Source organism: Hordeum vulgare, chromosome 7H, assembly GCF_904849725.1.
Source record: "Hordeum vulgare subsp. vulgare chromosome 7H, MorexV3_pseudomolecules_assembly, whole genome shotgun sequence".
NCBI classification, from domain to species: domain Eukaryota; kingdom Viridiplantae; phylum Streptophyta; class Magnoliopsida; order Poales; family Poaceae; genus Hordeum; species Hordeum vulgare.
In genome coordinates this window covers 61,320,403-61,331,425 of record NC_058524.1, presented here as the reverse complement: position 1 = coordinate 61,331,425, position 11,023 = coordinate 61,320,403, and the positions used below count along the sequence as shown (strand labels likewise).

At 41.6% G+C, this 11,023-nt stretch overlaps 1 long non-coding RNA gene across 1 annotated transcript; it reads right to left on the bottom strand.

Moving 5' to 3' along the window:
- Positions 1-9,941: 9,941 nt before the first annotated feature.
- On the bottom strand, positions 9,942-10,717 carry LOC123407156. Its single transcript, XR_006612550.1, has 2 exons — positions 10,617-10,717; positions 9,942-10,168 (listed from the first exon to the last, which is right to left on the bottom strand). It is a non-coding gene; the product is annotated as an uncharacterized LOC123407156 (long non-coding RNA).
- Positions 10,718-11,023: the final 306 nt, after the last annotated feature.

Here is an 11,023-nt window from a genome sequence, read left to right as displayed (position 1 = left end):
ACATGCATTTATGTTTTCATTCAATACAGTTATAGCATGGATAATAAACGATTATATTGAAACAGGAAATATAATTATAACTATTTTATCATTGCCTCTACGGCATATTTCCAACAGGTCTTGCAGTCACCATCGCCGTCTCACCATGGCCAACGTAGCAAGGTCGATCAGTCTGAGGCGAACCACCCAAAGTCAAGGTTCGACCGGAGGACAACCACGCTGGAGGAGACCACCTTCACCATCCAAGACGGTTGCCGTCCGGACACGACTGCGAGAGCATACCGAGCAATTGGAACCAGAGGGCGACATCAACGCAGCTGATAGTGGCAAAGTTGTCCCTGTCTTTCGATGAGATGGAGGTTATCGTTTTTGGTGGAGTACAATTTGACGACCCGACAACAAAGATGTGAGGACGTCGTGCCTTAGCAATCGCTAAACCAACTCCGAGTGGTTATTGACCACGTATGGAGCACGATCAACTTGACCATGAGGGTCCGTTTCTTGCATGCAAACAAAGAACAAGCAAGAAACTAAGATTGCAAACTGGATATTGCGAATATAAGAGGAAAGCTTTATTGATGAAAGTGGGGTTCTGTGACAACTTTGTCTAGTCATGGAACACAAACGAACGAACTTGTGATCTAAACAAAACTCAAGTCTAAACGGCGCCCTAAGGCTTGTATGTATGGGGGAATAAAGGAGGAATTTCATGACCCCTTGGAGGAGGGGTCCGAAACTGACCCTAACTCAGTTTCCCACACATACAGACTCTAAAAATAGCCTATAATATGGTATTTCCAAATTACATGGGCCTCGCCAAAAAATAATGTGGCGCAACACCTATAATAGCTTATGGATGAAATTTATAAAGTGGGGTCTTGAATATTTCGTCCAAGCCTTCATGCTCTCCTTATGGTGGCTTCAAAATGCGAAAATCACGAGTGGAAGCTCCATTGCTCTTTCCCGCGCATGCACCTTCTTCTCCATGGTTGATCCCACTCCAAGGGATATCCTTCTTGTCCATGCTAGGTCCTCCATTCATAAGTACAACAAAAGTATCTAACTTAGGCAGCATCATATGTTCATGAACATTCGAAGGATTTCTAGGAAACGAAAGTACTTTGTAATTCAACTGACATGCGCGAGCTCCAGTAACTGGTCCAGTATGTATAGCATCTGGGGTTGTGGGTGTAACAATGGTATTGATGTCCTCACCATCCTCCCCTTCTTGAACTTAAGTCGTCCACAAGGGAATACCACCTTCCTCACCCAAATATGGCTTCAAATTAGCAATGTTAAAAGTGGGACTAACCCCAAAATCTACAGGCAGCTCAAGTCTATATGCATTATCATTTATTTTCTCCAACACCTTGACAGGACCATCAGCACATGGCATTAGCTTTGACCTGTGCAAATTAGGAAACCTATCCTTACGCAAATGCAACCAAACAAGATCTCCAGGTGCATAGACAACATGTTTTCTACCCTTATCCCGAGCAAGATTAATTTAGCATTCATACGTTCGGTGTTTTCCTTAGTTAACTCATGCATCTTTAATATCAAATCAACACGTTCTTTAGCATCAAAATTAACCTTCTCCGAAGATGGAAGAGGTAACAAATCAATAGGTGCACGAGGTAAGAAACCATACACAACTTCAAAAGGGCACATCTTAGTAGTAGAATGCGGCGAACGATTATAAGCAAATTCAATATGAGGCAAGCATTCTTCCCACATTTTCAGGTTTTTCTTCAAAACAGCCCTAAGACAGTAGACAATGATCTATTGACTACTTCAGTTTATCCATTAGTTTGGGGGTGACATGTAGTACTAAAAAGCAGTTTTGTCCCCAACTTAGCCCAAAACATCTCCAAAAGTGGCTAAGAAATTTAGCATCATGATCTGAAACAATCGTATTTGGCACACCATGCAAGCGAATAATTTCACGAAAGGACAAATCGGCCACATTAGCATCATCATCAATTTTGTGACATGGTATAAAGTGTGTCATTTTTGAAAATATGTCCATGACGACAAATATGCTATCCCTCCCCTTCTTTATTCGAGTTAAACCTAAAACAAAGTCCATACATATATATATATCCTCCCAATGAACACTAGGTACAGGCAAAGGCACATATAAACCATGAGGATTGAGTCGTGACTTAACTTTTTGACATGTCGTGCAGCGAGCAACAAAATGCTCAACATCTCGTCGCATCTTTGGCCAATAAAAATGTGTAGCGAGTACGTCCTCTGTCTTCTTTACGCCAAAGTGTCCCATTAATCCTCCTCCATGCGCCTCCTGTAACAACAAAAGACGAATGAAGCCAGCTGGAATGCATAACTTGTTAGCACGGCACACAAATCCATCATTAATGATGAACTTGTTCCATGTTCTCCCTTCTTTACAATTCTCCAACACATCTTTAAAATAAGCATCATGCACATATTGATCTTTGATGGTCTCCAAACCAAATATTTTAAACTCAAGTTGTGAAAGCATGGTATAACGATGAGACAATGCATCAACAATAACATTTTCTTTACCCTTCTTCTGTTTAATGACGTACAGGAAAGTCCCAATGAATTCAACCCATTTAGCATGTCTAGGTTAAGTTTTGCTTGACTTTTAAAATGTTTTAATGATCCATGATCAGAATGTATGACAATTTTTTTGGGCCATAAATAGTTGTCATGTTTCCAAAGTTCGAACAAGAGCATATAATTCCTTATCATAAGTAGAATAATTCAGACTAGGCCCACTCAATTTTTAGCAAAGTATGCAACAAGTTTACCATCTTGTAATAACACACATCCTAATCCAATTTCACTAGCATGACATTCAAGCTCGAAAGTCTTATTAAAATCATGAAGTTGGAGTAAGGAGCATGTGTTAACTTATCTTTCAAAACCGTGAAGGCTTTTTCCTGTGCGGTACCCCAAGCATAAGTCACATCCTTCTTTGTAAGCTCATTGAGAGGTGCGACAATGGTGCTGTAATATCTCACAAAACACCCATAAAACCCGGCAAGTCCAAGAAAACTCCTTAGTTGTGTGACCGTTTTGGGCTGCGGCCAACTCTCAATAGCTTTAATCTTGGCTTTATCAACTTCAATTACCCGTGGAATAACAACAAAGCCAAGAAAAGATACTCGATCGGTGCAAAAGATGCACTTCCCAAGGTTACCAAACAAACGTGCATCACATAGAGCAATAAAAAGAACACGCAAATGATCCAAGTGTTCCTCCAAAGATCTACTATAAATCAGTATATCATCAAAGTAGACTACCACAAATCTTCCATTGAAAGCACATAATACCTCATTCATTAATATCATGAAAGTTCTAGCTGTATTAGTTAATCCAAAAGGTAGAACTAACCACTCATATAGTCCAAACTTAGTTTTAAATGTTGTATTCCATTAATCTCCCAATTTCATGCAAATTTGATGGTATCCACTACGCAAATCAACTTTGGAGAAAATTGTAGAGCCACTTAATTCATCAAGCATATCATCTAACCTAGGAATAGGATGACGATAACGAATAGTAATATTATTAATGCCTCTACAATCAACACACATACACGATGTACCATCCTTTTTCGGCACTAGAATAATAGGAACAACACAAGGACTACGACATTCGTGTATATAACCTTTGTCGAGCAGCTCGTGTACTTGACACATAATCTCCTTCATCTCCTCTGGATTGGTGCGGTATGGTGCACGGTTGGGTAGTGGTACACCGGGAATTAAGTCAATATGATACTCAATCCCTCTAATAGGTGGTAATCCCGGTGGCACGTCTTGTGGAAAGACGTCGGTGAACTCCTGCAAAATGTTAATGACAACAGGAGGCAAAGAGGGAGGCATGTCCTCGAATGAAAATAATACCTCTTTGCATATGAAAGCATAGCAAACAGATGTAGTAACATCCAAATTAGTAATATTATATTTTGTGGCAAGTAAACAACCACTCTTTAGTTTTATTTCAGATGCAACACTACATGATGGTTTATTAGGCTTATTGTGTTTCTCAAATTCCTTTGCTACAATCTGATTTTCACTCTTATGTAGGTCCTATTTTGCTTTACTAGGTCTAGCAATGCCATCTTTCATAATATGTTCACGAGACATAGGAAGAAAAGTTATATTTTGATCCTTAGGAACAAGAGTATACTGATTTGTCCTACCATGGTGTACAATTTTGTTTATCAAATTGCCATGGTCTACCAAGTAAAACGGAGCGTGCTTGCATGGGTACCACATCACAATCAACAAAATCAGAATATGTAGCCATGCTAAAATGCACACAAACAGTACGTGCTACCTTAACCTTGCCACTGTTGTTGAACCACTGGATGTAATAAGGATGAGGATGTGGTCTGGTGGTGAGAGACAGCTTCTCCACCATCTCCATGCCAGCTAAGTTGTTGCAACTCCCTCCATCGATGATTACGCGAACATAACGTTCCCTCACAACTCCCTTTGTATGGAACAAGTTGTGCCTGTGATTTTGCTCAACCTGTGTTACCTACACACTTAAAACACGTTGAGCAACTAAGTTTCATACCTGTCAGCATAGTCAGCATCCACGTATTGTGTCTCTTTTTTAGTATCATCTATACCCTGTTCTTCACTTGCAATAAGAGCCAAAGTCTCCTCGTCATAATCACTAGTGGAGTCATATCCACCATCCTGAGTAACAATCATCACACGCTCGGATGGGCACTCTCTCGCATAATCACCTCCACCCTTGCAACAACGATAGATAACCTCATGTGTTTACCGTGTGGATGCCATGGATGAAGAAGAGCTATGTGCTGGCCCGTAAGGTCTGCTCTTGGTGGAGGGGGGGGGGCAGGGTCCTGTTTCCTCGTATCTCTGTTGGAGTTGGTGGCTGAAGTAGGCGGTGTTGATGCAGGAGGACGTGTGGAAGTAGATGAGGTCCATGGCATCCATGAGGAAGTGGGACCTGCAGAAAAGTTAGTTCCCACCAATGCTTGTCGATACTGCACTTCACGTGCAGCTTTGCAAGTAAGATGGAATAAACGAGTGATACTGTTATAATCCTTATATTCTAGAATAGTCTGAATATCTCTATTTAAGCCACCCATAAAACATGCAACCATAGCTTCATTGTCCTCAACAATACCACATCTAATCATGCCAGTTTGTAATTCGTGATAATATTCTTTTACAGATTTTTTTTCCTTGTCTTAAACACTACAATTTTTGAAGTAATTCATGTTGATAATATGGGGGAACCCAACAAGTACGCATAACAGTTTTCATAGCAGCCCAAGTAGTAGGAATATTAGCATGATGTATTCGACAATGTTGAGACTGTTGAAAATATGCCCTAGAGACAATAATAAATTGGTTATTATTATATTTCCTTGTTCATAATAATCATTTATTATCCATGCTAGAATTGTATTGATTGGAAACTCAAATACATGTGTGGATACATAGACAACATACTGTCCCTAGTGAGCCTCTAGTTGACTAGCTCGTTGATCAAAGATGGTCAAGGTTTCCTGGCCATAGACAATTTTTGTCACTTGATAACGAGATCACATCACTGGGACAATGATGTGATGTACAAGACCCAAAACTATGAACATAGCATATGATCGTGTCAGTTTATTGCTATTGTTTTCTGCATGTCAATGTATTTGTTCCTATGACCATGAGATCATGCAACTCCCGGACACCGGAGGAATACCTTGTGGGTTATCAAACATTGCAACGTAACTGGGTGACTATAAAGGTGCTCTACAGGTATCTCCAAAGGTGTCTATTGGGTTGGCATGGATCAAGACTAGGATTTGTCACTCCGTGTGACGGAGAGGTATCTCGGGGCCTACTCGGTAATACAACATCACAACAAGCCTTGCAAGCAATGTGACTAAGGGGTTAGTTACGGGATCTTGTATCACGGAACGAGTAAAGAGACTTCCAGTAACGGGATTGAACTAGGTATGGAGATACCGACGATCGAATCTCGGGCAACTAACATACCGAAGGACAAAGGGAACAACATACGGGATTAACTGAATTCTTGACATAGAGGTTCAACCGATAGAGGTCTTCGTAGAATATGTAGGAGCCAATATGGACATCCAAGTCCCGCTATTGGTTATTGACCGGGGAGTGTGTCAGATAATGTCTACATAGTTCTCGAACCACAGGGTCTGCACACTTAAGGTTCAATGACGTTTCAGTATAGTTGAGTTATATGTGTTGGTTACCGAAGGTTGTTCGGTGTCCCGGGTGAGATCTAGGACGTCACGAGGAGCTCCGGAATGGTCTGGAGTTAAAGATTGATATATAGGAAGTCCTTGTTTTGGTCACCGAAAAAGTTTCGGGCTCATCGATAGTGTACCGGGAGTGCCGGGAGGGTGCTGGGGGACCACCGGGAGGAGTGTGACGACCCAAGAGGCTCATGGGCTATGAGAGGAGGTGGATCACCCCTTGGTGGGCTGGACTAAGTGTCTCTCAAGTGCCCATGTGAAAAGGATAATGGAAAAAGGCAAAAAGGCCAAATTAGGAAGGAGTCCTAATAGGATTCCACCTCCCTTGTGGGAGGTGGATTCCTCCCTTATGGGTTCGGCTGAACCTCCTTGGTTTGGAGGCCAAGGCTACCTCCTCTCCTCTCCTCCTCCTATATATACTAGAGGTTTTGAGGAGTTTTGCACAATAGTTGCCACGTGCTTCTTCTACTTCTCTCTAGATCTGTTCTTCCTCTAGATCGGATTTCTGCGGTGCTTAGGAGAAGCCCTGTTGGAATAGCATCACCACCACCACCACCATGCCGACATGTTGGAGAACTCATCTACCTCCCCGCGCCCTCTTGCTGTATCAAGAAGGTGGAGATCGTCATCCAGCTGTACATGTGCTGAACGCGAAGGTGACGTCCGTTCGACACTAGATCGGGACGGATCGTCAGGCGGTTCGTGGGATGGATCGTGGGACGGTTTGAGGGACGGATCGTGAAGATGTTCCACTGCATCAACCGCGTTATATACGCTTCCGCTTAGTGATCTACAAGGGTATGTAGATTCACTCTCCCTCTCATAGATGATCATCACCATGGATAGGTATTGTGTGTGCGTAGGAAATTTTTTGTTTCCCATGCTACGTTCCCCAACAGTGGCATCATGAGCTAGGTTCATGCGTAGATGATATCTCGAGTAGAACACAAAAGAGTTTGTGGCCGTTGATGTTCAAATTGCTGCCCTCCTTAGTCTTTTCTTGATTCGGCGGTATTGTTGGATTGAAGAGGCCCGGACCAACTTTACTCGTACGCTTACAAGAGACCGGTTTCATCGACTAACATGCAACTTGTTGCATAAATATGATTGGCGGGTGTCTGTTTCTTCAACTTTAGTTGAATCAGTTTTGACCGAGGCGGTCCTTGGAGAAGGTTAAATAGAAAATTGCATATCATCGTTGTGGCTTTGCGTAAGTAAGATGTGATCATACTAGATACCCATAGCAGCCACGTAAAACATGCAACAACAAATTAGAGGACGTCTAACTTGTTTTTGTAGGGTATGCATGTGATGTGATATGGCCAAAGACATGATATGATATATTGTATGTATGAGATGATCATGTTGTAATAGTTAAATATCGACTTGCACGTCGATGCTACGGCAACCGGCAGGAGCCATAGGGTTGTCTGTAAACTAACGTTTGTGCTTGCAGATGCGTTTACTATATTGCTAGGTAGTAGCTTTAGTAGTAATAGCATAGATAGCACGACAACCTCGATGGCACAATGATGGAGATCATGGTGTGGCGCCGGTGACGATGAAGATCATGCCGGTGCTTTGGTGATGGAGATCAAGAAGCACAAGATCATGGCCATATCATCTCACTTATGATTTGCATGTGATGTCAATCCTTTTATGCACCTTATTTTGCTTAGAACGATTGTAGCATTATAAGATGATCCCTCACTAAAATTTCAAGATAAAATTGTGTTCTCCCCGACTGTGCACCGTTGTGACAGTTCGTCGTTTCGAGACACCATGTGATGATTGAGTGTGATAGACTCAACGTTCACATACAACGGATGCAAAACAGTTGCACACGCGGAACACTCGGGTTAAACTTGACGATCCTAGCATGTATAGACATGGCCTCGGAACACAAGAGACCGAAAGGTCGAGCATGAATCATATAGTTGATATGATCAACATAGAGATCTTCACCATTGAAGCTAAACTCAACTCACATGATGATCGAACTTGAGTTAGTGGATTTGGATCATGCGCCACTAGAATATGATTAATTGAACTCATTATCATGAACATAGTCAAAAGGTCTTTGCAAATTATGTTATAGCTTGCGCTGTAGCTCTACTGTCTTTAGATATGTTCCTAGAGAAAATTTAGTTGAAAGATGATAGTAGCAATTATGCGGACTGGGTCCGTAAACTGAGGATTGTCCTCATTGCTGCACAGAAGGCTTATGTCCTTAATGCACCACTCGGTGTGCTGAACGTCGAGCGTCATTTGTGGATGTTGCGAACATCTGGCATACACGTTTTCGATGACTACGTGATAATTCAGTGTGTAATACTTAACGGCTTAGAATTGAGGCGCCGAAGACGTTTTGAACGTCAAGGAACATATGAGATGTTCTAAGAGATGAAATTGGGATTTCATGCTCGTGCCCTTGTTTAGAGGTATGAGACCTCCGACAAGATTCTTTGTCTACAAAGTAAAGGAGAAAAGCTCAATCGTTGAGCATGTGCTCAGATTGTCTGAGTGCAACAGTCGCTTGAATCAAGTGGGAGTTAATCTTCCAGATGAGATAGTGATGGTTCTCCAAAGTCACTGCCACCAAGCTACTAGAGCTTCATGATGAACTATAACATATCAAGGATAGATATGATGATCCTTGAGCTATTCGCAATGTTTGACACTGCGAAAGTAGAAATCAAGGAGGAGCATCAATTGTTGATTGTTAGTAAAACCACTAGTTTCAAGAAGGGCAAGGGCAAGACGGGATACTTCATGAAACGACAAACCAGTTGCTGCTCTAATGAAGAAACCCAAGATTGAACCCAAACCCGAGACTAAGTGCTTCTGTTATGAGGGGAACGGTCACTGAGGCGATACTACCCTAGATACTTGGTAGATGAGAAGGCTGGCAAAGTCGACAGAAGTATATTTGATATACATGATATTGATGTGTACTTTACTAGTACTCCTAGTAGCACGAGGGTATCAGATACCGGTTCCTTTGCTAAGTGTTACTAACTCGAAATAAAAGCTACGGAATAAACGAAAACTTGCTAAGGGCGAGGTGACGATATGTGTTGGAAGTCACTACAAGGAATATGCTAATACACGACGCTATATTTTCGTCGCTACATCGTCATAGTTTTTAGTTTACGACGATCTCACGACGAAAAACCAAGCGTCGAAAACGGAGCATCACAAATGAACACGAGCGCCGTTTTGATCAAAATCGTCGTAACTTCTACGACGATTCATGGATCGTCATAACCTTTACGACGATCCTAGATCGTCGTTGACAATCTAACCCAGTCCTACATGGCAGTCCTACGTGGCAAAATTACGACGAAATCAAAACATCATAATTGAAATCAGCCCAACCCATTTCAATTGATCACATGGGCTGGTTTTTATTTTTTGGGCTTCTTTTTGGGCCTTAGCCCATTTATAGCCACTTTTAATTTTTCTTTTTTGAATTTTTTTGGGCCCTGGCCTTTTAGTGTCCAAATACATTTGGTCCAGTTTCAGTTTTGGCCTTTTTTCATTCTTGAATTCAGCAACTTTTTTTTTCAGAACTTGATTTCATTTCTATTTATTGGGCCTTTTCAACCAATTATTTGTCCAATATTAAATGCAGCACTATTTCATGTTCAAATCAAGAAAACTCCAAGTCGAATTAAAATCATCATATAACATCACATAATACATCTCCAGGTTTACATAATACAATAACTCATCTGATTCACAGTTGACAATCAGATACCAGTTTTCACAACTGAAGCATCAACCCAAAAGAATCTCAAAAGAAAATACAGAAATTAGCACTCGCTGTGAAGAAGTCATCCTGCTCTTGCTTCCCCACTCCTAGTTTTGCATCCCTGATACCAGCTTTTATGGGCTCTAGTATACCTGCATACAAACAAAGTAATGTATTGTTGAGGCGCAGGAACTAGATGGCAATGCTAAATTGTAAAACGTCTTTCGAAGAACAAAATATCATCTCAGGTGTAACAATAACAGTGAGTAGCTAGATGAGATGCAAGCTAGCTGAAGCACCATTCGTTAAGTACCAAAACTACTCCCTTGGATAATAAGTGACCACCAGGAACTACCCATACATATATTCAGCAAGTTTGCATCAGGTAGGCTAGTGTTGGTTAGCATGGTAAGCAGAGAAACGAGCAAACTTTAAAAGCAAACAGTGGCATGATGATTATGAAAGGACTCTAGCAGCCTAACCAGACAGCCATGGAACGATGGCCATAGACCCACACCATGACCGTGGCTCGAAGGCCATGAGGATCATCAGAGCAACCGCGAACAGGAGGCACGAAGCAGAGGAGGGAGAGGAGTTCACCGTGCCGATGCCAAACAGCGTCACCGGCAGCAACGGGGCAGTCCAATGGAAGACGCCGAAGCTGAGCCTACCTCCATGCACCTTGCCTGTAAGAGATGGTAAAGTAGTTTTACATATCACATTATTGAATTGCTTACAGTGTGACATGAGCTAGCCAAAAGTATGCAAGGGACTAAAAAGTTTTAGAAGTGTAGAATCATATATGCCCCTAGCATGCATCTCTCAAATAGTTAATTAATTAGACTTGCACTGTTGTACTAACAAGCATGAGCGTTTAATTTGTACTCAAAACTGAACCTAGAGGATATATATGATAAATCTCACTCACAGCTAGCCAAATCAACAACTAGAAATTGGTGGTGTGCTATTTAGAAGGTCAACAATGAAGACATGTTTGTGTGTTTCAA